Source organism: Anomaloglossus baeobatrachus, chromosome 2 (genome assembly GCF_048569485.1).
Source record: "Anomaloglossus baeobatrachus isolate aAnoBae1 chromosome 2, aAnoBae1.hap1, whole genome shotgun sequence".
NCBI lineage: Eukaryota > Metazoa > Chordata > Amphibia > Anura > Aromobatidae > Anomaloglossus > Anomaloglossus baeobatrachus.
The window spans coordinates 505455314-505481690 of record NC_134354.1 but is presented as its reverse complement, the minus strand read 5'-3'; the positions used below and the strand labels follow the sequence as shown (position 1 = coordinate 505481690).

At 46.6% G+C, this 26377-nt stretch overlaps 1 protein-coding gene and 1 pseudogene across 1 annotated transcript in view; both read left to right on the top strand.

Moving 5' to 3' along the window:
- Window positions 1-26377, top strand: part of CFAP47 (cilia and flagella associated protein 47) — a 1094449-nt gene that overhangs the window by 809224 nt on the left and 258848 nt on the right.
- Window positions 7102-12016, top strand: LOC142292415 (tether containing UBX domain for GLUT4-like; annotated as a pseudogene).

The window sequence follows — 26377 nt, the reverse complement described above, 5'->3', positions numbered from 1 at the left end:
GGCCGCACTGAGAACTGCAAATTACTTCTCTACCCTTGACCTCACTAGCGGATACTGGCAAGTGGCAGTAGCACCAGAGGACCGAGAGAAAACCGCCTTCACCACTCCGATGGGGCTCTGTGAATTCAATAGTATGCCGTTCGGGCTGTGCAACGCGCCAGGAACCTTCCAACGGCTGATGGAGTGCTGTCTGGGACACCTAAACTTCGAGACCATCCTATTGTATTTGGATGATGTGATTGTCTACTCCAAGACGTATGAAGCCCATCTGGAGCACCTGGCCGAGGTGTTTGCGTCCCTTGCCAAATACGGGATGAAGTTGAAGCCTTCTAAGTGTCACCTGCTGAAACCCAGGGTGCAATACCTGGGGCACGTGGTCAGTGCAGAGGGTGTCGCCCCCGACCCTGAGAAGATCACTGCCATCCAGGGCTGGCCGAGACCAACCACCGTGAGGGAAGTAAGGCAGTTTCTGGGCCTGGTGGGGTACTATCGGCGCTTTATCAAAGGGTACACGAAGATGGCTGCCCACATGCAAGATCTCCTCGTGGGACAGACCAAAGGTGGTAGACCCCTAGGGACCCCACTGGTGTGGGAGGAGACGCATGAAGAATCCTTCTGCCAACTGAAGGCGGCCTTGACTGGGGAAGAAGTCCTAGCATATCCTGATTATGGCTGCCCATTCATCCTTTATACTGACGCCAGCAATGTGGGACTGGGAGCGGTCCTGTCCCAGGTCCAGGATGGGAAAGAGAAAGTGATAGCCTATGCTAGCCAGAAGCTTAGGCCAACTGAAAGGAACCCCGAGAACTACAGCTCCTTCAAGCTCGAGCTCCTGGCGTTGGTGTGGGCTATCACCGAGCGGTTCCGCCACTGCTTGGCTGCCGCAAAATTCACCGCCTTCACGGACAACAACCCGTTGACCCACCTGGACACAGCTAAGCTGGGCGCATTGGAGCAGCGGTGGGTGGCCCGGCTAGCCAACTACGACTTCACCATCAAGTACCGAGCTGGTCGTGTCAACATTAACGCTGATGCACTCTCCCGGATGCCCCATTTGTCAGAAGAAGGGGGTGAGGATGATGACCTCGAGGAGATTGAGCTGCCTGCATTTCACCAGCCACCAACTGAGAAGGTACAGATATACCAACAACGGGTGGATCTGGACCCCCGACCCAGTCAGGAATGGCAAGAAGCTCAAAACCAGGCGCCGGCTGTCCGCCTCGTCAAGACCCTGGTGGAACAAGGTGCTGTAGGAATAGACCCCGCTGCTCCAGCTGAAGCCCAACGCTTGTGGAAGGAACGGAAACGGCTTTATCTGCATCAAGGGAAACTGTACCGGGAGCTGATCAACCCGAAGACCTATGAGAAAATTTGCCAGTTGGTTATTCCCCAAGCTGAGGTGGCTACTGTTCTATGGGCATACCATGATGGTGCCGGGCACTTCGGGTGGAAGAAGCTGGAAATGCTGTTGCGAGAGCGGTTCTACTGGAGTGGGATGCGGGAGTCGGTGGAAGCCTGGTGCCGAGAGTGTGGTCCTTGCACGCTGAGAAGGAAGGATGAGACCAGCCAGAGGGCGCCCCTACACCCAATCATCACACACCAACCAATGGAGCTGGTCGCCCTAGATCATGTCAAGCTCACCCCTAGCAGAAGTGGGTATGCCTACGCGTTGACCATTGTAGACCACTATTCAAGATTCATGGTGGTTGTCCCTGTCAAGGACCTAACTGGACGAACTGCTGCTCGAGCGTTCCAAGCGTATTTCTGCCGTCCACATGGGTATCCAGAAAAAGTGCTTACTGACCAAGGCCCAGCTTTTGAAGCTGAGGTGTTCCATGAGTTCTGCCAGTTGTACGGCTATAAGAAGATCCGGACCACCCCTTACCATGCTCAGACCAACGGCATGTGTGAGAAGATGAACCACTTGGTCCTAGGACTCCTCAAGACATTACCGCTGGAAGAGCGGAGCCTGTGGCCGGAGAAGCTACCCGACTTGGTCGATATGTACAATAATATCCCGTCCAGCTCGACAAAATGCACCCCAGCATACCTGATGAGGGCTCGTCCCGGCCGTTTGCCGGTGGACTTAGAAATCGGGTTGGAGTCCCCAGAAGCACTCCCCTCGACAGCTGAATGGGAAACACGGCGGAGAGCACAATACCGGCAGATCCAGGAGTATGTGGAGAAGAATCTAAGTCGAAGTCGAGAACAGCAGGAGCAGCGATTCAACCAGAAAGCATCTGCGGGCCCTTTCCAGCCAGGGGATGTGGTGTTAAAACGGAAGAGGAAGACCCACAAGCTGGATGATCAATGGGAACCAATCCCGTACGTCATACAACCCACAGGGTGGGAAGATGGGAAGGCCTACCAGATCAGTCGTGACCAAGGAGGCACTTTGGCCACAGTCTCCCGGGACCATCTGAAAAGGTGCCCACCAGCATTGAGGACAACGGCTGAAGTACCAGTTCCTCCACCAGCGGAGAAGGCAAAAGAGGTGATCCACACTGTGATGGGTGACTTCCCAGCAGACTGGCCTACACAGAACGGCGCGGTGATTCTTCCAGTGATACTGTTCCCACAACCCGTGGATGAAGAAGTGGTGGAAGCGGTCGACCGTGAGCCAGAACCATTGCCAGTGCCCAGGGATGAACCTGTACCTAGCTCCCCTATGCCCCCGCCTGCCCCACACGATAGAAGGGAGGAGGAACCGGTTGTTCCCTCTGCCCCACTGCATAGCCCCACTGACACCGGACCCCGAAGGTCCACCCGTCCCAACCTAGGTAGACCCCCACTTAGGTACAGGGAGACTGTCCTTTAAAGAGGGGGGTCAGAAAGTCTGTGTGAAGTGTTGTTTAAAAGTTTGAAAAAGGTTACCGCAAATGATAAGAAAATGATTACCGAGTATGTTACCTGATTGTCTGCTGTGATTTGCAACCGGCCGGAGCCGGCACCGTTGTCCCCGTGGGGACCGTTAAAAAGTTTTGCATGGGAACTATCCATGGACAAGCCCATGAACTTGCAGGGCACCCACAAACGTTAAGTGGCTCGTAAATATGTTGTTTGCCGTTACCGTTTCCGCAATGCCGCCTCCGGAGAGGCAGGTTGGAGGGAAGGCCCTCAGCGGAGCAGGCTGGGGCCCAGCCACCAAAGGAACCGGTGGCTACCCTCTGGAGGGAAGGACAGATCCCGCTCGGGTACCGTGTGCTGGACTGTGGGTCAAGGGGTGCTGCCTGGGCTTTAGGGGAAGCATCAGGGCCAGGTTGCTTGGGTGGGAGAGAGCGGAAACCGTAACCGTAAACCGTTATGCAACGTTTAAGAAATGTGCCTCCCGTTAAGGGAAGATTTATTAAAAATGTATATATGTTACCATTACCATGTTATATCTTTTTCAGAAAAATAAAACCGGTGTTGGACGGGCAGCCCGCGGACGGTCTGCGTTTTGCTAAGGGGGAATGTGACGCCCTGGGCAAGCCAGGGGTCACAGGTCATTACACCACCACACCCTACACCCCAGTCAGGCACATCAAAGCTAACCAAAAATCCTTGTTGCCTTCCTCCAGAGGCTGATGTTCACACCAGGGGGTGGGCCAGGCGGTTGGCTCCGCCCACCGAGGAGGACACAGCTCTGGAGGCAGGAAGTACCAGGCAGATTAGCCCAGGCAGGGCTTGAGTGAAGTGCAGATAGAGTGAGGAGGAGAAAGTGGAAGGAGTGGAGGAGTAGCCCAGGCAGGGCTTAAAAAAACAACTAAGTGAAAGTGAAGGAAGAAAAGTGGTAAAGGAGGACAGCAAGAGTGGTGACAGGAAAGAAAGAGCGTGCAGAGCCTGAAGAGTCCGGCTGTGTGCAGGACAGGGTCAGCAAGGTCAGCAACGGCGGTGACTGTCTGGAGGGGGACTGTTTGGAAGTTCCTGGAAGGACCGCGGACGGGTAGTGGCCCGGCGGTCTGGAGCAGTGTACTAAAGGACAGTCAGCACCAGGGCAGGGGCCTCTCGGACCCCGGCAAGGCTAGGAGTCGCCATAATTTGCCGAATCCGTCAGTGAAGGGGACGTAGATCCCCCAACAACCAAGTCTCGATTGAAGGCAACAGTCCAACCATTTTAGGAGAAGCACCGCCACCGCCAGGGCACCAGTTTCTCAGGGCCAGCGCCTGGGGGCAAAGAGTAGGGCTCCTCCGGTCCAGCTTGAAGCCGGGGAGTGGGTTACCGATGGGGACCCATCGCAACCAACATAGAACAAAGGTGCAAGGAAAAGGGACATCACCGTCATCTACTGGGAGAGCAAGTGCAGCCGTCCGTGGGAACCGTCTTTCCAGCCGTGTGGTTTACCATAAAACTGTGTCAACGTCTCAGGCTGAGTGAGTACCACAGTGCCGCAAGGCACAGCGCTGCCCCCGCGTCCCTGCGCCCACCAGGCCCTGCATCTAACCCCATCACCGGGCCCCGGGATCACCAACCCCTACCCACGGAGGGGCAACCCAACATCTCGCTGCTACACACCATCGTTCCCGGGCCTATAGAGCAGCGGTGGTGAAATCACCACAACCGTGGGTGGCGTCACGAACAATAAACAATCCCCACACCCAACAACCCCCTTTCACTCACGGGCGAGGAGTGCCGCTCGAGAAACCCCCGGGATCCGGCCCCCAGCTCGAGCCACCACTGAGCAGCAACCGCCGGACCCGAGCAGAAGGGGTGAACGTAGTGTGCTGACACCCTCCTCCCCGCCCGCGACACTCACAATATTGTACAGTATATAGGTGGAAGAAGGGAGAACAGCTCCTGGTGCATCTGCACAGTCTCCTGTCCTGCCTACGTATGCTGCTCAGAGTCTCATACAGCTCACGATATTGTACAGTATATAGATGGAAGAAGGGAGAACAGCTCCTGGTGCAGTGCTGTATGCTCCTTGGAGTCTCGTATCGCTCATGATATTGTATAGTATATAGGTGGAAGAAGAAAGAACAGCTCCTGGTGCATCTTCACAGTCTCCTGTCCTGCCTACGTATGCTGCTCAGAGTCTCATACAGCTCACGATATTGTACAGTATATAGGTGGAAGAAGAGAGAACAGCTCCTGGTGCATCTGCACAGTCTCCTGTCCTGCCTACGTATGCTGCTCAGAGTCTCATACAGCTCACGATATTGTACAGTATATAGATGGAAAAAGGGAGAACAGCTCCTGGTGCATCTGCACAGTCTCCTGTCCTGCCTACGTATACTGCTCGGAGTCTCATACAGCTCACGATATTGTACAGTATATAGGTGGAAGAAGGGAGACCAGCTCCTGGTGCATCTGCACAGTCTCCTGTCCTGCCTACGTATACTGCTCGGAGTCTCATACAGCTCACGATATTGTACAGTATATAGGTGGAAGAAGGGAGAACATCTCCTGGTGCATCTGCACAGTCTCCTGTCCTGCCTACGTATACTGCTCGGAATCTCATACAGCTCACGATATTGTGCAGTATATAGGTGGAAGAAGGGAGAACAGCTACTGGTGCATCTGCACAGTCTCCTGTCCTGCCTATGTATGCTGCTCGGAATCTCATACAGCTCACGATATTGTACAGTATATGGGTGGAAGAAGGGAGAACAGCTCCTGGTGCATCTGCACAGTCTCCTGTCCTGCCTACGTATGCTGCTCGAAATCTCATACAGCTCACGATATTGTACAGTATATAGGTGGAAGAAGGGAGAACAGCTCCTGGTGCATCTGCACAGTCTCCTGTCCTGCCTACGTATGCTGCTCGGAGTCTCATACAGCTCACGATATTGTATAGTATATAGGTGGAAGAAGAAAGAACAGCTCCTGGTGCATCTTCACAGTCTCCTGTCCTGCCTACGTATGCTGCTCAGAGTCTCATACAGCTCACGATATTGTACAGTATATAGGTGGAAGAAGGGAGAACAGCTCCTGGTGCATCTGCACAGTCTCCTGTCCTGCCTACGTATGCTGCTCAGAGTCTCATACAGCTCACGATATTGTACAGTATATAGGAGGAAGAAGGGAGACCTTATCTACTGCTCTTTTTCTCCTGCTCCCTATTGATAGATCTTCAAATTTAAAATGTTTTCTAGTATATGACTAAAATAAGTTGGCAATATGTGTGCAGATTTTTACAATGTTAAATGGGTTTAAACTGCTCAATCTTCCGGTTGATTATCCACGGTTGCATCTGTTATCCTGGCCTTTATAACCTTTTCATTATCTGGCGCTAACCTTTTCCGTCTGGGTCCTGCCATTAAGTTTTATATCTTAACGTGTTTTACCCATCATTCTTGTGCAAAGTAAAGTCCACGACATTGAAACTGACCTACTCTGTCTCACTTATGGACGCTGAGAACACAAATGTTACGTCCGTGCTTAAGAGCTGATGTTAGAATATCCTTAACAATGGCACAGAAATGATTTTTCTCTTTATTTTCTTTACTCTCTGTAGCCTCTGAAGCAACTTTTAACCTTAGAGGGAAATGGCATTGATTTTCCTTCCTTGATTTCACTGATTAAATGTATCTGAACTGACAGTTGGAGCAATTTAAGCCATCTCATAGTTGGGTAGCTGACTAATCTAAAATCAACTAATGATAGTGCTTCTAGGGTAAGCTTTAACTGTTTCTGATTGTGCCTGTTTGCTGAATTGAGAGAAATTGCTCCCAGTTATTATCTGCTTCATTTGTTTCTGGTTTAAACTGCATGAAACGTCCTTCACAATAAAGATCTAGGATTCTCTCACTATTTTTTTTCCTCACATTTAGCATTCATAAGTAAAATTCTATGTGACAGCACATACAAGACTTTTGAGTTTAGTATACATTTTTTTCTATGAAGTATCAGTATTTTTTTCTCATATTATTAGCACCTGAATACCAACATAGATTCTGTGCGATATATTACAAAGACTTCAGACCTGATTCAGCATTTGCAGTTTTTTTTAAAGGGAACCTGTCATGTAAAAAAATATTAACTTGCAGATATGGGGTTAATGTTCAGGTTAATAGCATTCTGACGCCATTGGAATGCGACACTGAATGCCCAGCTGCTGGGAGGAAATGCCGATGCGGTTTCAGTCACTGCTCTGTGCTTAGTAAGCAGCGGCTGTAACCATGCCCCCAACAATGACTGATAGCCAACTCAGCATTACATCACTACAGAGCCCTCCTGGCAGCCACACGAAGTCAGAATGCTATGAACCTGTAGATTTACGCCATATCTGCAGGTTAATAGCGTTTCATTACATGACAGGTTCCCTTTAAGTCACTTTTTGTGCATGAGTGGTTTTGGCTCCTGAAGAAGAGTTTTAATACTCCGAAACATAGAATAAGAAATCACATTGTATCTTCAATTGATCGACTTCTTGTCTCACAAGACAGCGCGAGTTAACCCCATTCCTTCTTCCTTCCACACATTGATCTATCACCGGGGCTGCAGCAGCCATTGTGGATTCATCTATGCTCCTACAGTAGTTGTGACTTAAACAACTACCTCAGGATAAAACTCTATTTGCGCCTTTTTGTCTTTTCCAGCAACTATAATTTTCCTCTGGACACACTATTTTTAGGAAAGGAAGGAATCTAGTTTGAATTTCAGTGGACAATCCTTTTGTTTGTCTCTTACTGCTGAGTGTTCCTATGTACGTGGGATCCATGGGAGATGTCTGTTGGCCGAACCAGTGTTTAACTATCAAGTATCTGCTTCAACTGCAAAGTAGACAAAATTTCTCCACAGGATAACTTTATAGGCCAATTTATGGAAGACCCAACGAGGCAATTCTCTGTTAGATCTGGTCATTTCATACAATGCAGAACTTATTGCAACTCTCACTGTTCTCAAAAACCTTGATACCACACCATGATCACAATGTGTACATATATACAGTTAGGTCCAGAAATATTTGGACAGTGACACAAGTTTTGTTATTTTAGCTGTTTACAAGAACATGTTCAGAAATACAATTATATATATAATATGGGCTGAAAGTGCACACTCCCAGCTGCAATATGAGAGTTTTCACATCCAAATCGGAGAAAGGGTTTAGGAATCATAGCTCTGTAATGCATAGCCTCCTCTTTTTCAAGGGACCAAAAGTAATTGGACAAGGGACTCTAAGGGCTGCAATTAACTCTGAAGGCGTCTCCCTCGTTAACCTGTAATCAATGAAGTAGTTAAAAGGTCTTGGGTTGATTACAGGTGTGTGGTTTTGCATTTGGAAGCTGTTGCTGTGACCAGACAACATGCGGTCTAAGGAACTCTCAATTGAGGTGAAGCAGAACATCCTGAGGCTGAAAAAAAAGAAAAAATCCATCAGAGAGATAGCAGACATGCTTGCAGTAGCAAAATCAACAGTCGGGTACATTCTGAGAAAAAAGGAATTGACTGGTGAGCTTGGGAACTCAAAAAGGCCTGGGCGTCCACGGATGACAACAGTGGTGGATGATCGCCGCATACTTTCTTTGGTGAAGAAGAACCCGTTCACAACATCAACTAAAGTCCAGAACACTCTCAGTGAAGTAGGTGTATCTGTCTCTAAGTCAACAGTAAAGAGAAGACTCCATGAAAGTAAATACAAAGGGTTCACATCTAGATGCAAACCATTCATCAATTCCAAAAATAGACAGGCCAGAGTTAAATTTGCTGAAAAACACCTCATGAAGCCAGCTCAGTTCTGGAAAAGTATTCTATGGACAGATGAGACAAGATCAACCTGTACCAGAATGATGGGAAGAAAAAAGTTTGGAGAAGAAAGGGAACGGCACATGATCCAAGGCACACCACATCCTCTGTAAAATATGGTGGAGGCAACGTGATGGCATGGGCATGCATGGCTTTCAATGGCACTGGGTCACTTGTGTTTATTGATGACATAACAGCAGAGAAGAGTAGCCGGATGAATTCTGAAGTGTACCGGGATATACTTTCAGCCCAGATTCAGCCAAATGCCGCAAAGTTGATCAGACGGCGCTTCATAGTACAGATGGACAATGACCCCAAGCACACAGCCAAAGCTACCCAGGAGTTCATGAGTGCAAAAAAGTGGAACATTCTGCAATGGCCAAGTCAATCACCAGATCTTAACCCAATTGAGCATGCATTTCACTTGCTCAAATCCAGACTAAAGACGGAAAGACCCACAAACAAGCAAGACCTGAAGGCTGCGGCTGTAAAGGCCTGGCAAAGCATTAAGAAGGAGGAAACCCAGCGTTTGGTGATGTCCATGGGTTCCAGACTTAAGGCAGTGATTGCCTCCAAAGGATTCGCAACAAAATATTGAAAATAAAAATATTTTGTTTGGGTTTGGTTTATTTGTCCAGTTACTTTTGACCTCCTAAAATGTGGAGTGTTTGTAAAGAAATGTGTACAATTCCTGCAATTTCTATCAGATATTTTTGTTCAAACCTTCAAATTAAACGTTACAATCTACACTTGAATTCTGTTGTAGAGGTTTCATTTCAAATCCAATGTGGTGGCATGCAGAGCCCAACTCGCGAAAATTGTGTCACTGTCCAAATATTTCTGGACCTAACTGTATATATATATATATATATATATATATATAATTTCATCTTGCTTACACTGTAAAAAATATACTCAGGTCGGGAGGGTAAAAACAATGAAGTTATCTGGGAGCTCCAGAAAACTGGGACTCTGTCTATTTATTGGCTCTAAAGTACTTTCCTCTTCATCAGTCTTAGTTTTATTTGGCTTAGACGGGCCTGGACTCTGGAAAGGCTCATGTGCTGTGAGGGTGGGCATGTTAGCTTCTGTAGGGGCATTGGCACCTCCAAGACAATTGCCACCACCTTGAAAAGACATAAATGAAATCACCTGAGCAGATGATGTATATGAGCCTACAGAGGAAGGTCAGGGCTTGTCATACTCCATATCTTGTTGACTGGCCTTTATGTAATTGATACTTTGGTTTATAGGCTGTGCAGATGATAATCAGTTATCTACTGCCTGCACAAGAGCAGCACTGGGATTTAACTTTGTAGTGTCACTGGACTGCAGCTCTTTCTGGCCAGCTCAGGTTTCCCTACTGCTTTCTTGGTTACTGGAGGAGTTTCTCTCACAGTCTTCGGGACAAAGATTTTCTTTTTTGTTTCCTCCTGAAGTATCTCAGTCTGGCAGTTTCCAGAAGGCTCATTCTACCCGCACTCTAAAGGGTGCTTTACACACTGCGACATCGCTAGCGATTGCTAGCGATGTCGCGAGCGTTATCACCCGCCCCCGTCGTTGGTGCGGTATGTGGTGATCGCTACCGTAGCGAACATTATCGCTACGGCAGCGTCACACGCACATACCTGTTCTGCAACGTCGCTGTACACGCCGAACAATACCTCCTTCATGGGGGAGGTGCGTTCGGCATCACAGCGACGTCACAAAACGGCCGTCCAATAGCAGAGGAGGGGCGGAGATGAGCGGCAGGAACTTGCCGCCCACCTCCTTCCTTCCTCATTGCCAGTGGACGGAAGTAAGGAGATGATCGTCGCTCCTGCGGTGTCACACATAGCGATGTGTGATGCCGCAGGAACGAGGAACAACCTCGCTACGTACGAGTCAACGATTTTTGGTAAATGAATGACCTCTCATTTACCAACAATTTTTGTCTCTTTTGCAATCGTTTAAGGTTGCTCCTGCCTGTCACACGCTGTGATGTCGCTAACGGCGCCGGATGTGTGTCACAAACACCGTGAAACCGATGATATATCGTTAGCGATGTCGCAGCATGTAAATGGCCCTTAAGCCTGATTATGGCACTTCCACTTGTAAGACCCAAAATCTGGAGGGTTATCTGTTTTAAAGAATGCTCACCTGAGATCTCATCCCGCATATAAATGTATACGGCAATGTTTCCAGGATCAATCCTTTCCAAACACTCCCTGCTCTGTGAGGTGTCATTGCACAACCCTGTCTCGGTGGGTTGGATGGAGATTATATTTTCTTAGCTTGGACAGGTGCTGGAAGAAGTCTGCAAGAAACAGAATTTCAATTCCAGAGAATATAACCTGAAATTTCATAAGACAATGTTAGATGTCTCACTTCAGTGGCGATTTGCAAACCTCCCCAATAATGCCAAACTAGAGATGGTGAACTTGGCTCAGCAGTGTGCTACAGCAGGGAGCACGAAAGTTTGAGTAGCATTACAGTTGGAAGAGGGGGCAAGATTACAGGACGATTTCCTCTGCTGACAAAGTCTTTGGGAAGTCCTGACCCATTTCCCACAGAGCAGGGTGTGTTTGGAAGAGATTGCTCCTGGAAGCATTGCCGTATGCATTTATATGCAGGACGAGATCTCAGGTGAGCATTCTTTCAAAGAGACAACCCTCCAGTCTTTGGGTCTTATAAGTGGAAGTGCCATAATCAGGTTTATAGTGCAGAAGAATGAGCCTTCTGGAAACTTGCAGCCTGAGATACTTCAGGAGGAAACAAAGAAGAACATCTTTGCCCCGAAGACTGCGAGGGAAACTCCTCCAGTAACCAAGAAAGCAGTAGGGAAACCTGCTGCTAACCAGAAAGAGCTGCAGTCCAGTGACACCACAAAGTTAGATCCCAGTGCTGCCTTGTGCAGGCATTAGATGGCGGATTATCATCAGCACAGCCTATAAACCAAAGATTCAATTACAAAAAGGCCAGCCAACCAGATATGGAGTATGACAAGCCTTGACCTTCCTCTGTAGGTTCATGTACATCATCTGCTAAGGTGATTTCATTTATGCCTTTTCAAGGTGGTGGCCATCATCTAGGAGGTGCCAATAACCCCCTACAGAAGCTAATATGCCCACCCCCATAGGACAAGAGCCTTTCCAGAGTCCAGGCCCGTCTAAGCCAAAGAAAACTAAGACTGATGAGGAGGAAAGTGCTTTAAAGCCAATAGATAGACAGAGTCTTGTGTGCCACTTGGATTTTGAGAAAGGCCAGAGTGCCAGTTTTCTGGAGCTACTAGATAACTTTTTTGAAGTGACAATGGATGATGTAAGGAGACAATTTTCTAAAAACAATGAAGGCCAGATTCTGGTGTAAAAACTTTGACAAGTTGTGTAATTTTGGTGCAACGTACAGCTGCACTAAAAGTTTGCAACTTTTGGCATTCTTAGTCCATTTATACCCAGCTCTGACAAAGTGGGTGGAGCTGGGCAGGAGAATGGCATGGTGATCAAAAATCCTCCAATAGTCCTGGAGTAGGATTTGTGGTGATGTGCACATAAATGAAGAGGCATAAACTTCTTCATGAATTAGGAGCACAACCCATCATCAACAATGTTGCAAAATGTTTACATAACTCAAAGTTGTGCAATAATGTTATAACTTTTGCCATTTTTATGTCAGTCCCATCCAGTTTTCCTGAATTGGGTGGAGCTGTACCGGAATGGAGCATTTCAAATACTTATCTAAATTTCACCAGAAGTGTACACCAGTCCTTGACTGGAGTAACATTTCTGACATAGGTACACTCCAGTTGTAAGCTGCATATAATCATTAATTGTCATGCGCCTCCTAATAAATTGGGTGCACTTCACTCCAGCTGTCAGGACATTGACTGAGAGCAACTACTATCATTAGGTAGTAGGTATGGAGATAGCGGTATAAATGATCAGTGGAAGCGATTTGAGTCTATATCCATCAATTAGACTACAAAATATATTCTTATATGTAGCTTGTATAGATGACTAAAATTTAAAGCCCATTTGGCTTATACCAATGGTTAGGATTTGGCCATTAATGGCCAAAAAATTAGCATTTAGAATATATAAATCTAAGGGGACTGCTCTGGCCTTTAAAAACTATAGCATCTGTAAAACAATTCAAATCAGCTAAAGTAGAAATGAGTGATTCGTAGCTAAGGAAAGCAAGACAACTCCCAAGAAATTATTCATATGTAGAAATACAAGAAAACCAAGGTCTGCAGAGATGGGTCCCTAAAATAATGGTAATGGGAGTTATTCGATGAGGATAAAGAGAACGCAGAATTACTTCTTTAGCTCTATAAATACTAAAGCGAGAGCTTCGGATGTAGTTAATCCCAGTGCTCTAAATATGTCATCTATTATACTCAGTTTGTTACATGTAGATATGGTCCAACCTACATTATAGAAAATCAATCAGCTCAAGGCTCTGGGCCCAGATGATCTGCAGCCAAGAGTTCTTAAAATATTCTTTCCACAATATCACTCATTGCTCAGTGCCTTAAAATCTTAAAATTAAAAACATTGTAAAGTGCAATCAATTTCCAAAAGTATCCATCCCTACAGATATCACCCCATGAAAATCTACAAATCCGAGGCTTTTGATTACCCTGTTCACCATTCTTATTGAGCAGTGAGGCATATACCTAATTCCACTATCCTCACTGCACAGGGTGGACTGGGGCCCTATGCATCTGCTGCTGTCAAAGTAAGAACAGCTATCCTCTCCAAATGTGCCACTTGTTTATGTCAGCAGAGGGAACCCAGTAGTTCCTGCCACTAACCACTAATGGTTTTTCTCATTAACCCCTTCACAACCTTGTCATTTTCCAGCTTTCATTTTTCCTCCCTTTCTTCGAAGAGCCATAACAATTTTTTTTCTTTATTAATATAGCCACATGAAGACTTGTTTTCTTCAGCGCTCTATTGGGAGACCCAGACGATTGGGGTATAGCTACTGCCTCCGGAGGCCACACAAAGCACTACACTAAAAAGTGCAAGGCCCCTCCCCTTCTGGCTATACCCCCCCGTGGTATCACGGGTTCTCCAGTTTTCAAGCTTTGTGCGAAGGAGGTCAGACATCCATGCATAGCTCCACAGATTTTAGTCAGCAGTAGCTGCTGACTATTTCGGATGGAAGAAAAGAGGGCCCATATAGGGCCCCCAGCATGCTCCCTTCTCACCCGTTGATGGTGTTGTAAGGTTGAGGTACCTATTGCTGGTACGGAGGCTGGAGCCCACATGCTGCTTTCCTTCCACATCCCCCTGAGGGGCTCTGAGGAAGTGGGATCCTGCCGGCCTCAAAGCTCTGACGCCGGGCTCCATCCACAGACCCATTTGAACCTGCTGGATACGGAGCTGGAGTACCGTTCAGGGACATGGCCCTGCACCATTACAGGTACTCTGTGTCCCCGGACACACAGACACAGCACACTCCAGACTTGCTGGGTGTGCTAGTGCGCCGGGGACAGTAAAGGGTTACAGTCACTGCAGCTTTGCTGAGTGACTTTGTGTATTGGGAACTACCGCGCCGGACGCTCCGGGAGCGGCGGCGCGGCTGGGACTTGTAGTTCGCCGGGGACTGGGCGCCGACCGCGCTTTTACGGCGGCGGCGCTTATAAATCCAGTCCCCGGCTTCTGCGGCCTAGTGCCGCTTCGTTCCCGCCCCCTCCCTGTCACTCAGGGAAGGGGACAGACGCTGAGCAATCAGCAGCGCCGAGGGCTGGAGCCTTTTTACATGCTCCAGCCCTCTCACTGCACACTGTCGGACGCCGGATTCCCGCTCTGACTTGGGGCACGCCCACGGCCCGCCCCTCCTCACACGAGCTGGGGAAGACGCCGGCAGCCATTACTGCAGTCCGAGCTCGGACTTTCGGCAACCAGGCAGGACGGTGGCGACCATACACCCGCTTATAGGCGGGCGGTAAGCGGCACACATAGTGCTGACCCCAATATATACTGCAGTGTATACATGTGTATTTTAACTGCATAGGTCGCTATATGCCCGCTTGGAGAGCGACACATCAGCAGCAGGAAAGCAGGTGTGCTAAGGCACAGGCTTTCTATGCTGCTTGTATTGCACGTACTGAAGTGTTCATTTGTATTTATGCTTGTATGCTATACATTGCACTGTACAGTCGCTAGTCTTAGCTATATTCTCCTGGAATGGCTAGACTACAGCAGCAGAAAACCAAGGGTGCTGGGGCACAGGTTTTTTTCTATGCTGCTTGTATTGCATGGGCTGCAGTGTGCATTTGTACTCGTGCTTGTATGCTATACATTGCACTGTATGGTCACTCTTCTGGGCTATATTTCCCTAGATGACTAGTCTACAGCAGCAGAAGAGCAGAGGTGCCAGGGCACAGGCTTCTATGCTGCTTGTATTGCTTGTGCTGCAGTGTTCATTTGTACTTTATGCTTGTATGCTATACATTGCACTGTACGGTCACCAATCTTGGCTATATACTTCTAGATGGCTAGTCGGCAGCGGCAAAAAAGCAACACAGATTTTCAGTGCTGTTTTTACTACATGGGATGCTGTTCATGGCACCGTCCCATTGTGTGCATGCTCCCCTGTAGCACTTCGTCTGCCGGGGTCTCTAGCACTTCGTCTGCCGGGGTCTCTACTAGTCGTGGCCAAAGAAACCACCTGTCATCCCTGTCCAAGGACAGGGACGGAGTTGTAGTTTCGACAGATATATTGTCATAAGATAGAGACTTGCAGTCCAGACAGGCCATGGGCAATCTTCCTGACCAACCTCATTTGGAACGGGGGGGTCCCAGGAGGACTCTCTGTATGATAAGGCAGCTCTCCAGGACTTTGATCCTGACATCGCTATCAATCCGGATACACCGGATGGTAACGCCATACGGAATGATCCTATAGCGTCCATCAATGGAAGGTTGGATCTTTCTCCCTCAGCTCCCCCAGTGGAGGAGTCGGCTTCCCAGCAGGAGAAGTCCCTTTTCAGTATCTCAAACGGATATTGAGTATTTTTCTGGCCACGCTGACTTCAGAGAAGCAGTCCAGAAACACCACGCTTACCAGATAAGCGTCTTCTCCAAACGTTTTTTAAGATACACGTTATCCCTTTTCCCCTGACGTGGTCAAGCGCTGGACCCAGGGTACAAAGGTGGATTTTCCAATCTCCAGGCTTGCGTCTAGAGCCATAGTTGCACTGGAGATGGGGCTTCACTTAAAGATGTCATTCACAGACAGATGGACTCTGGTTGAAATCTGTCTAGGACGCTATCGGCGTGTCGGTTGCTCCGGCATTCACAGCCGTATAGGCAACCTAACCTTTTCAGCTGTTCTTGCGCAGCTGGCCTTGAGCACATGTACATCTGTACCGCAGAGGCGTCCGTAATCCCGCAATGTCTGCACTGCGACTTACCCTATTCATGCTGTCCTAAAAGTACAGTCGAGGTTTCGGTCCTTCCCATGCTCGGGCAGGTCCCAATTGTCCTCGTGCAAAAGGGCTACAAAACCTCAGACGGGCTCAGATTCCGGCCGGGCTCAATCACGCCCAAGGAAGGCAGCCGGAGGAACCGCTACCAAGGCGGTCTCCTCATGACTCTCAGCTCTCTCTCTCTCTCTCCGCATCCGCGGTTGATGGCAGACTCCCCCGCCTTTGGCGACATTTAGCTGCCACAGGTCACAGACCGGTGGGTGACGGACATTGTGCTCACGTGCACAGGACAGTGTTCTGTTCTCGTCCTCCGACTCCATTCTTCAGAACGGCCCCACCTCCCCACCGAGCAGATGCCCTGCTGCAGGCGGTGGACGCTCTAAGAGCAGATGGAGTGGTGATCCCTGTCCCCCCTCAGGAACGAGGGCGAGGGTTTGTACTCCAATCTCTTTGTGGCTCCAAAAAAGGACGGCTCCTTCCGTCCTGTTCTGGACCTAAAACTGCTCAACAAGCATGCGAACGCCAGGCGGTTCCGGATGGAATCCCTCCGATCCGTCATTACTTCAATGTCTCGAGGAGACTTCCTTGCCTCAACAGACATCAAAGATGCCTATCTCCACGTGCCAATTGCTACGGAGCACCAACGTTTTCTACGTTTTGTGATAGGAGACGACCATCTTCAGTTCGTAGCTCTGCCATTCGGTCTGGCGACAGCCCCACGGGTGTTCACCAAGGTCATGGCAGCAGTGGTAGCAGTCTTGCACTCTCAGGGACACCCGGTGATCCCTTACTTGGACGATCTACTCGTCAAAGCACCCTCCCTCGAGGCATGACAACGCAGCCTGAATGTTACGCTGGAGACTCTCCAGACTTTCGGGTGGATCATCAATTTGGCAAGGTCAAATCTGTCACCGACTCAATCACTAACGTATCTCGGCATGGAGTTTCACACTCTATCAGCGATAGTGAAGCTTCCGCTGAACAAGCAGCGTTCACTGCAAACAGAGGTGCAGTCTCTCCTTCAAGGCCAGTCGCACCCCTTAAGGCGCCTCATGCACTTCCTAGGGAAGATGGTGGCAGCCATGGAGGCAGTTCCCTTTGCGCAGTTTCATCTGCGCCAACTGCAAGGGGACATTCTCCGCCAATGGGACGGGCAGTCAACCTCCCTGGACAGGAAAGTCTCCCTTTCCCAGACGGCCAAGGACTCTCTGCAATGGTGGCTTATTCCCACCTCATTGTCACAGTGAAGATCCTTCCTACCCCCATCCTGGGCAGTGGTCACGACAGATACGAGTCTGTCAGGGTGGGGAGCAGTTTGTCTCCGCCACAGGGCTCAGGGGACGTGGACTCAGCAGGAGTCCACCCTTCAGGTCAATGTTCTGGAAATCGGGGCAGGGTATCTTACCCTACTAGCTTTCCAGCAGTGGCTAGACAGAGGGCAGTTCCGAATCCAGTCGGACAACTCCACAGCGGTGGCATACATCAACCACCAAGGAGGGACGCGCAGTCGGCAAGCCTTCCAGGAAGTCCGGCGAATCCTCATGTGGGTGTTGGACACAGCATCCACCATATCCGCAGTTCACATCCCGGGCGTAGAAAACTGGGAAGCAGACTTCCTCAGTCGCCAGGGTATGGACGCAGGGGAATGGTCCCTTCACCCGGACGTGTTTCAGGAAATCTGTCGCCGCTGGGGGGTGCCGGACGTCGACCTAATGGCGTCTCGGCACAACAACAAGGTCCCGGCATTTATGGCACGATCGCGCGATCACAGAGCTCTGGCGGCAGACGCCTTCGTGCAAGATTGGTCGCAGTTCCGGCTCACATATGTGTTTCCACTTCTGGCACTCTTGCCCAGAGTACTGCGCAAAAAATCAGATCCGATTGCAGCCGCGTCATACTCGTCGCCCCAGACTGGCCGAGGAGATCGTGGTACCCGGATCTGTGGCATCTCACGGTCGGCCGACCGTGGTCACTACCAGGCCGGTCAGACTTACTGTCCCAAGGGCCGTTTTTCCATCGGAATTCTGCGGCCCTGAATCTGACTGTGTGGCCATTGAGTCCTGGATCCTAGCGTCTTCAGGATTATCCCAAGGGGTCGTTGCCACCATGAAACAGGCTAGGAAGTCCACCTCTGCTAAGATCTACCACAGAACGTGGAAGATTTTCTTATCCTGGTGCTCGGCTCAGGGAGTGTCTCCCTGGCCATTTGCATTGCCTACTTTTCTTTCCTTCCTGCACTCGGGGTTAGAAAAGGGCTTGTCGCTCGGCTCCCTTAAGGGGGAAGTCTCGGCACTATCCGTGTTTTTTTTTCAGAAGCGTCTAGCACGTCTTTCTAAGGTGCGCACGTTCCTACAGGGGGTCTGTCATATCGTACCCCCGTACAAGCGGCCGTTAGATCCATTGGATCTCAACAGGGTATTAGTTGCTCTCCAGAAGCCGCCTTTCGAGCCTCTGAAGGAAGTTTCCTTTCTCGCCTGTCACAGAAGGTGGCGTTTCTCGTTGCGATCACATCGCTTCGGCGAGTGTCTGAGCTGGCAGCTCTGTCATCCAAGGCTCACTTCCTGGTGTTCCACCAGGACAAGGTAGTGCTGCGCCCCATTCCGGAGTTTCTCCCTAAGGTCGTATCCTCATTTCATCTTAATCAGGATATATCCTTGCCTTCCTTTTGTCCTCATCCGGTTCACCGGTATGAAAAGGACTTACGTTTGTTAGATCTGGTGAGAGCACTCAGAATCTACATTTCCCGCACGGCGCCCATGCGCCGTTCCGATGCATTTTTTGTCCTTGTCGCTGGTCCGCGCAAGGGGTTGCAGGCTTGTAAAGCCACACTGGCTCGATGGATCAAAGAACCAATTCTAGAGGCCTACCGTTCTGCGGGGCTTCCGGTTCCTTCAGGGCTTAAAGCCCACTCAACCAGAGCCGTGGGTGCGTCCTGGGCATTTCGACACCAGGCTTCGGCTCAACAAGTGTGCCAGGCAGCTACCTGGTCCAGTCTGCACACTTTCACCAAGCATTATCAGGTGCATACCTATGCTTCGGCGGATGCCAGCTTAGGTAGAAGAGTCCTGCAGGCGGCAGTGACACCCCCGTAGGGGAGCGCTGTTTTGCAGCCCTAACATGAGGTATTTCTTTACCCACCCAGGGACAGCTTTTGGACGTCCCAATCGTCTGGGTCTCCCAATAGAGCGCTGAAGAAGAAGGGAATTTTGTTACTTACCGTAAATTCCTTTTCTTCTAGCTCTTATTGAGAGACCCAGCACCCGCCCTGTTGTCCTTCGGGATGTTTTTGTTGTTTGCGGGTACACATGTTGTTCATGTTGAACGGTTTTTCAGTTCTCCGATGTTACTCGGAGTTAATTTTGTTTAAACCAGTTATTGGCTTTCCTCCTTCTTGCTTTGGCACTAAAACTGGAGAACCCGTGATACCACGGGGGGGTATAGCCAGAAGGGGAGGGGCCTTGCACTTTTTAGTGTAGTGCTTTGTGTGGCCTCCGGAGGCAGTAGCTATACCCCAATCGTCTGGGTCTCCCAATAAGAGCTAGAAGAAAAGGAATTTACGGTAAGTAACAAAATTCCCTTCTTTTGCGAGATGAGTTGTACTTTTGAATGATATTCATTTTATCATGTGATGCACTGCAAAGCAGGAAAAAAAAAGTTTCAAATGCATTTACATTACAAAAAAAGGGCAATGCCATAATTGTTGTTTGGGTTTTTATTTACCATGTTCAATATAAGATAACATTGACTGAGCAATATAATTCTCCACGTCAGTACAAGTACGCAGATGCCAAACATGTTTAGTTATTTTTATTTAATTAATGAAAAAAAATTGGAAATTTGTAAAAAAAAAAAATTGTTGCTTTTGTTACCATTTTCTGTGACCTGTAATGTTTTCATTTTTAAGGATGTGGAGCTGTGTAAGGGTTTATTTTTTTGGCGCCATTAGCAGATGATTTTACTGATATCATTTTGAAGTAGATACGATGTTTTGATCGCCTCCTATTGCATTTTATTGCAATGTTGTGGTGGTCAGAAAATTCTGGCATATTGACTACTTTTTTGTTATGCCATCCGTTTATCGATCAGAATAATTTATTTTATATTTTGATAGATCAGACTTTTAAAAACACAGCATTACCAAATATGTTTATTTTTTTTTATTATTGTTTTGTTTTGAATGCGGTAAAAGAGGGTGGTTTGAATTTTTTCAATTTTTATTTTTTTTCATATTTTTTAACACTTTTCCTCCCACTTTTTATTGTATTTACTAGTCCCCTTAGGGGAATTTAAGAAGCTATTTTCCTATCTCCAGTGCTAATGATGATCATTAATAGTTAATGATCAGGAGGGAAAGATTTGCTCTTTGGGGCAGTTTGGATCATGCTTTCTGGCCATGCATGTGCTTCTTCCCTTTGTCCTTTCCCATCCCTCAGTTGAATTTGATAGACATTTGACTTTTTTCTTCCGTATTACCTGTGTCACTTTATATAAGGCCTGTTTCACACGTCAGTGAAAAACACAGACGTTTTCACTGATGTGTAAAAAACGCATATGTCCCTCCATGTTCCGTGATTCACGGCACACGTGGGTTGTCCATGTGCAATCCGTGATATGTGATCCATTATACGTGATTGCACATGGACTTATACTCACCTGTCCCCGCTCCTGCTATTCGTGTGCTGAAGTCTCTGGCTCTGCTATGTTTCTGGCCGGCGCTGACCTCCACTGCAGCTACTTCCGGGTCGGCTGCTCCTACATACATGAATATGCATGAAGTAATGAGCTGGCTCAGAAGCAGAGGTAGCAGAGGCTGTAGAGGCCGGAGTTAATCAGCGCTGGAAACAGGTGAGTTAAAAATGTTTTTTATTTTCAATGTCTGTGTTTTTCTGGTACGTGTTTCACGGATCACACCACTGTGTGGTCCGTGGGACATCAGTGATGCCAGGAAAAAAAGTGACATGTCTCCGTGCGGCAATCATGGACACGTGTGTACTGCGCATGGAGACACGGTCAGTGAAAAATCACTGATGTGTGCGCAGACCCATTGATTATAATGGGTCTGTGTATGTCAGTGATTCTGGTACGTTTAAAAACTAGCACATATGTACCAGAATCACTGACGTCTGAAACAGGCCTAACTCAGTTTGACCAAGAGCTATCTAAGGCATCATTTATATCAAAATAAATCATGTATGTAATCTCTGTGATTTTAAAGGATAGGATACGCATTCTCTACAGTATATGGGGATATTTCCATGGGTGTTTTTGATCAAAGTTACCCATTCAGTACATGGGTGCCATCTGTGTCCTTTCAGTGATTAGCATTAAAATAGCAGAAACTTTGCAATTAATTTACATATTTTTTATATGTGAAAATCACTGATGGAACAATGATGGTAAAAACTGAAATACTGATGAGTGAGAGTTATATCTGAAACATTGATGAAACTTGGACCGTTTATTTCGTATGTGAAAAATCACGTATGCCTAAAGGCTGCTTTACACGTTACAATTTCTCGTGCAATCGCATTTGCGATCGGACCCGCCCCCATCGTTTGTGCAGCACGGGCAATTTGTTATTGGATATAGTTACATAGTTACTAAGGTTGTAAAAAGACCTAAGTCCATCTAGTTCAACCTTCCTCCACAAGTTCTACATTTGGTCACTAAGTCATTTATAACCAACAATGTTTTGTGTACTGAGGAAATCATCCAGCCCTTTTTTAAAAGCTGTTATAGTATCTGCCATTACTACCTCTTGTGGTAGGGCATTCCACAGTCTGACTGCTCTAACTGTAAAGAACCCCTTCCTATTTAGCTGTCGGAATCGCTTTTCTTCCACTCGCAGTGAGTGCCCCCTGGTCCTTAGTATTGTCTTTGGAAGAAATAAGTCATGTGCCAGTCCTTTATATTGGCCACACATGTATTTATACATATAATGAGATCTCCTCTGAGACGTCTTTTTTCTAAGCTAAACATATCTAACTTTTTCAACCTGTCATCATATGGGAGGCCTTCCATTCCTTGTAGTAGTCTAGTTGCCCGCCTTTGAACTGACTCTAACTTCAGAATGTCCTTTTTAAAATGTGGAGCCCAAAACTGGACCCCATATTCCAGATGTGGCCTTACAAGTGATTTATAGAGGGGCAACAATACGTTGGGATCACGGGATCTTATCTCTCATTTTTTATACACCCTAGAATCTTGTTTGCTTTAGCAGCTGCTGCTTGACATTGAGTGCTGCTGCTCAGCTTATTTGTAATGAGAATACCCAAGTCCTTCTCCTGTTCTGTAGTCCCGAGTTTACTTCCATTTAATGTATACGCAGTTATAGGACTATTCCGTCCTAGGTGCATTACTTTACATTTATCAACATTAAATCTCATTTGCCAAGTATCTGCCCATTCTGACATCTTATCCAGATCTTTTTGTAATATTGTACTATCAAGGTCAGTTTTTAATATCCTACATAATTTGGTGTCATCAGCAAAGACTGACACTTTACTATCAATCCCATCCACAAGGTCATTAATAAAGAGATTAAAAAGAATTGGTCCTAGCACAGATCCCTGCGGCACCCCACTGCTGACTATAGCCTATTTAGAGAATGTACCGTTTATGACTACTCTTTGTTTCCTATCTTTTAGCCAATTCCTTACCCAGTTGCATATAGTTTCCCCTAGTCCTTGCTTCTGGAGCTTTAGTATAAGGCTATTATGTGGTACAGTATCAAATGCCTTTGCAAAGTCCAAATAAATCACATCAGCTGCATTACCAATATCCAGGTTTGCACTTACCCCCTCATAGAACCCCAACAGGTTGGTTAGACACAACTTATCTTTCATGAATCCATGCTGTCTGTCAGTTACTATATTATTTTCTGCAACATATTTTTGCATGTCATCCCTTAAAATGCCCTCAAAAACTTTGCATACTACTGATGCCAGGCTTACTGGACGGTAGTTGCCTGGATCTACCCTCTTACCTTTCTTAAATATCAGTACCACATCAGCAATCCTCCAATCCTGAGGTACCAACCCTGTTACAAGCGAGTCTAAAAAGATGAGATACAGTGGTCTGTCAATTACGGAGCTCAATTCCCTCAATATTCGTGGATGAATGCCATCTGGCCCTGGGGATTTGTCAATGTTTAATTTACTCAGACGTAGGCGTACTTCTTCTTATGTTTAATTATATTGGGTGGTGAACTTTGATTTTTCACTTGTTGAATGATCCCTGGTACAGTCAGTTCCTTGGTGAACACAGATGAGAAATGCCTATTTAATATCTCAGTCTTTTGTTTGTATAAATTTGTATATAAAATTACAGTATATTAAAAAGTATACCACAACCAAAACAAACAAGACACATAATACAGAATAAAAGAATCCCAAGAAAATAGGGGATATAGAAGGGAGAACTTTAGATACATAAACCACTTCAATACCAGACTACATCAGGTGGCACTACCAATACCATACAAATGACTGATGATAAAGGACAATAAGGTGCAGGGAATCCTGACCTGGTAAAGTTAAAGGGTAAAATTTAAAGTTGCCAGCTGCTGCAGTCCCATGGGTCAAAAAAAGTTGAAATGCCAGAAGTGAAACAGTAGATGGGTCCCCTGTGCTGCTAATGGACATCCGAAAGACTCATCCATGATACAAAGTAGATTTGCTACAGTTTTATTATCTACACGTTTTGAAGTCTTCAGACTTCTTCATCAGGATATAATCATATGCAAAGGACATACAGTCAGTAGCTTCATGGTGGTAGGCTAATATATTCAAATAAAGGCACCAAAAAGAAAATCATGGAGTGTCAGTGTTTCATCAGGTAGTGCCACCTGTTGTCGTCCGGCATCAAAGTGGGCTTATTTATCTAAAGTGCTCCTTCCTATATCTCCCATTTTCTTGGGGTTCTTGTATTGTGGTATTTGTAAAAAACAATAACTCAGTGTGCAAAAAATAAGCCATCACACTGCCCCAGATCCCAAAAAATGGGAACTTTACGGCACCATTTTATTTATTTTTATTTTTTATATACATTCCTGAATTTTATTTCACAAACTAAATAAAAAAAAACAACTATACATATTTGGTATAAAAACTTGTACTGACCAGGGCAATCATATTGCCAGGTCAGCATTACTAAATAGTAAACATGGTAAATAAAAAAAATCCAAAAAACAACTGTGGAATTGCACTTGTTTTGCCATTTCACCACATTTGCAAACTTGTTCCCGTTTTTCAGTACACTATATGGTAATATTAATGATTGCATTCAAAATTACAATTCATCCTGCTAAACATGCTTTCACATGGCAATATTGACAGAAAAATAAAAAATGTATGGCTCTTGGAAAAAGGGGAGGAAAAAATGAAAACAAAGAACAGAAAAGTGGTGAAGGGTTAACAATGACCTAAAAGATCAATATAGAAAAATAATGGTCAAAAGGTACTCAAAGAACCATTTACCAGGCAAATTATTTAATAGGACTGGTCACCAGTTCAAAAGTGGCCAGGTTTTTTTTTTTATTTATTCTTGCTGCTCTCCTGAGTTTTCTGCTAGTAACAGTGATTTGGACTGGCAGCGGCTTACTTATTGATTTATTTTTCCTCTACTTTTTATTTATGTATTTATTTTTTATTATAGTTCAAACATTGTGCCCCCAAATAAGGCAATAAGAGACCTTAGGGAGGCATTTCAACATTTAAATATTTTTTTTAACCTGATGTCCAGTGTAATTTGGGCAGGTATATTAGCCACAGTTACAGGATAAATTCAGTCTCCTTGCTGCATACCAGAGCTGACTGGGTCTCTTAAGGCCCCTTTACACACTGCAGCATCGCTAGCGATATTGCTGTAACGGCACCGGTTTTGTGACGTAATAGCGACCTCCCCAGCGACATTGCAGTGTGTGACACGCATCAGTGACCTGGCCCCCACTGTAAGGTCGCTGATCGCTAGACGTTGTTCAGGACCATTCTTTGGTCCTTTGTTTCCCACTGCGCAGCATGCATCGTTGTGTTTAACACCGTTACAACGACATCCTTAGCCCCCCAGGCCATAGGTGTGCTAGCGTTCCCTTTCCAGCGAGGTCGTTCTGCAGGTCCATATCGCTGCTGCGTCGTTGGCCAGATCTGCCTGTTTGACAGCTCACCAGAGACTGTTACAGACTTTCCAGCGATCCCGGCCAGGTCGAGATCGCTGGTGGGATCGCTAGAAAGTCTCAGTGTGTAAAGGGGCCTTTAGTATACAGCAGCTCCTGCACCCTCCATAAAGCCAGTGATCACCGTTAACACTTCCTATTACTGTATACATAGGGCTTGTTCAGTGTTGTGTTTACATTGATCAGGAAGGCAAAGACATTAATAAACAGTCTCTGCCTTCTCTATGGGTAGTCTGACTATGTCTAATGTCTAACAACCAGCCCAGCTCTCTACAGTGCAGTGGCGCCACATAATGTCGACCACCTGGACGTTTATCTTCTATGGGTGGTCTGGAAGTAGTTAAGAAGGAGGCATCTCTCACAGGATTACAAATGTTTGTATCTAATTGCCCTGGGGGGAAAGCCCTCTTAGTAGAGACCATAAATATGGCACTTTTGACCTTGTGATGGGTCCTTTTTAGTGATCCAACCTCAGAACATGCTTTCTGAATATCTTTGTTTCCAATCAATTTGTTTCTGTTCTAATCAAGTTTCATTTCTATTTAAAAAAAAATTGCTTGCATACAGATAGAATAGCACTAATGAACAAAATTTCAGTAAATGATATAGAGGTTCATTGTTTTCAGTAAGTAAATCCTCTAAATTTGCTGATATGTATGATAACACCTTAACACGCCCATCTTAATAGAATTCACCACATTTGAAGCGCACTGCAGATAAATGAAGTTTGGATAACATTTACTAGCAAAACTCCTAGCATCATAGATTTAGAGGATTATTTTTCATGCAGCTGCTTCCAAATCTTCAATTACAAAGATGGCATCATTAGGGAAATGTGGACACAGTAAACATGATGCGATTAACAAGCGTACCAGGAGTACCCATAAGCATCTGGCACATCTACAAAGATTGTTAAAACATGTGCTGATCCGATGCACCTGATCCTTAATGAAATTGGCAAAGGATCTCTTTCGAGACATGGTTGGTTCACCGGAGATTAAACTATTCATATAGTGTTCATACCTGCAGAGTTGAACAGCAGTAGCATCCCCTCCTGTAAATTTATGCAATTTATATCTGAAAATCTAATCTGTTTTCACTTTAAAGTACTTGTAAT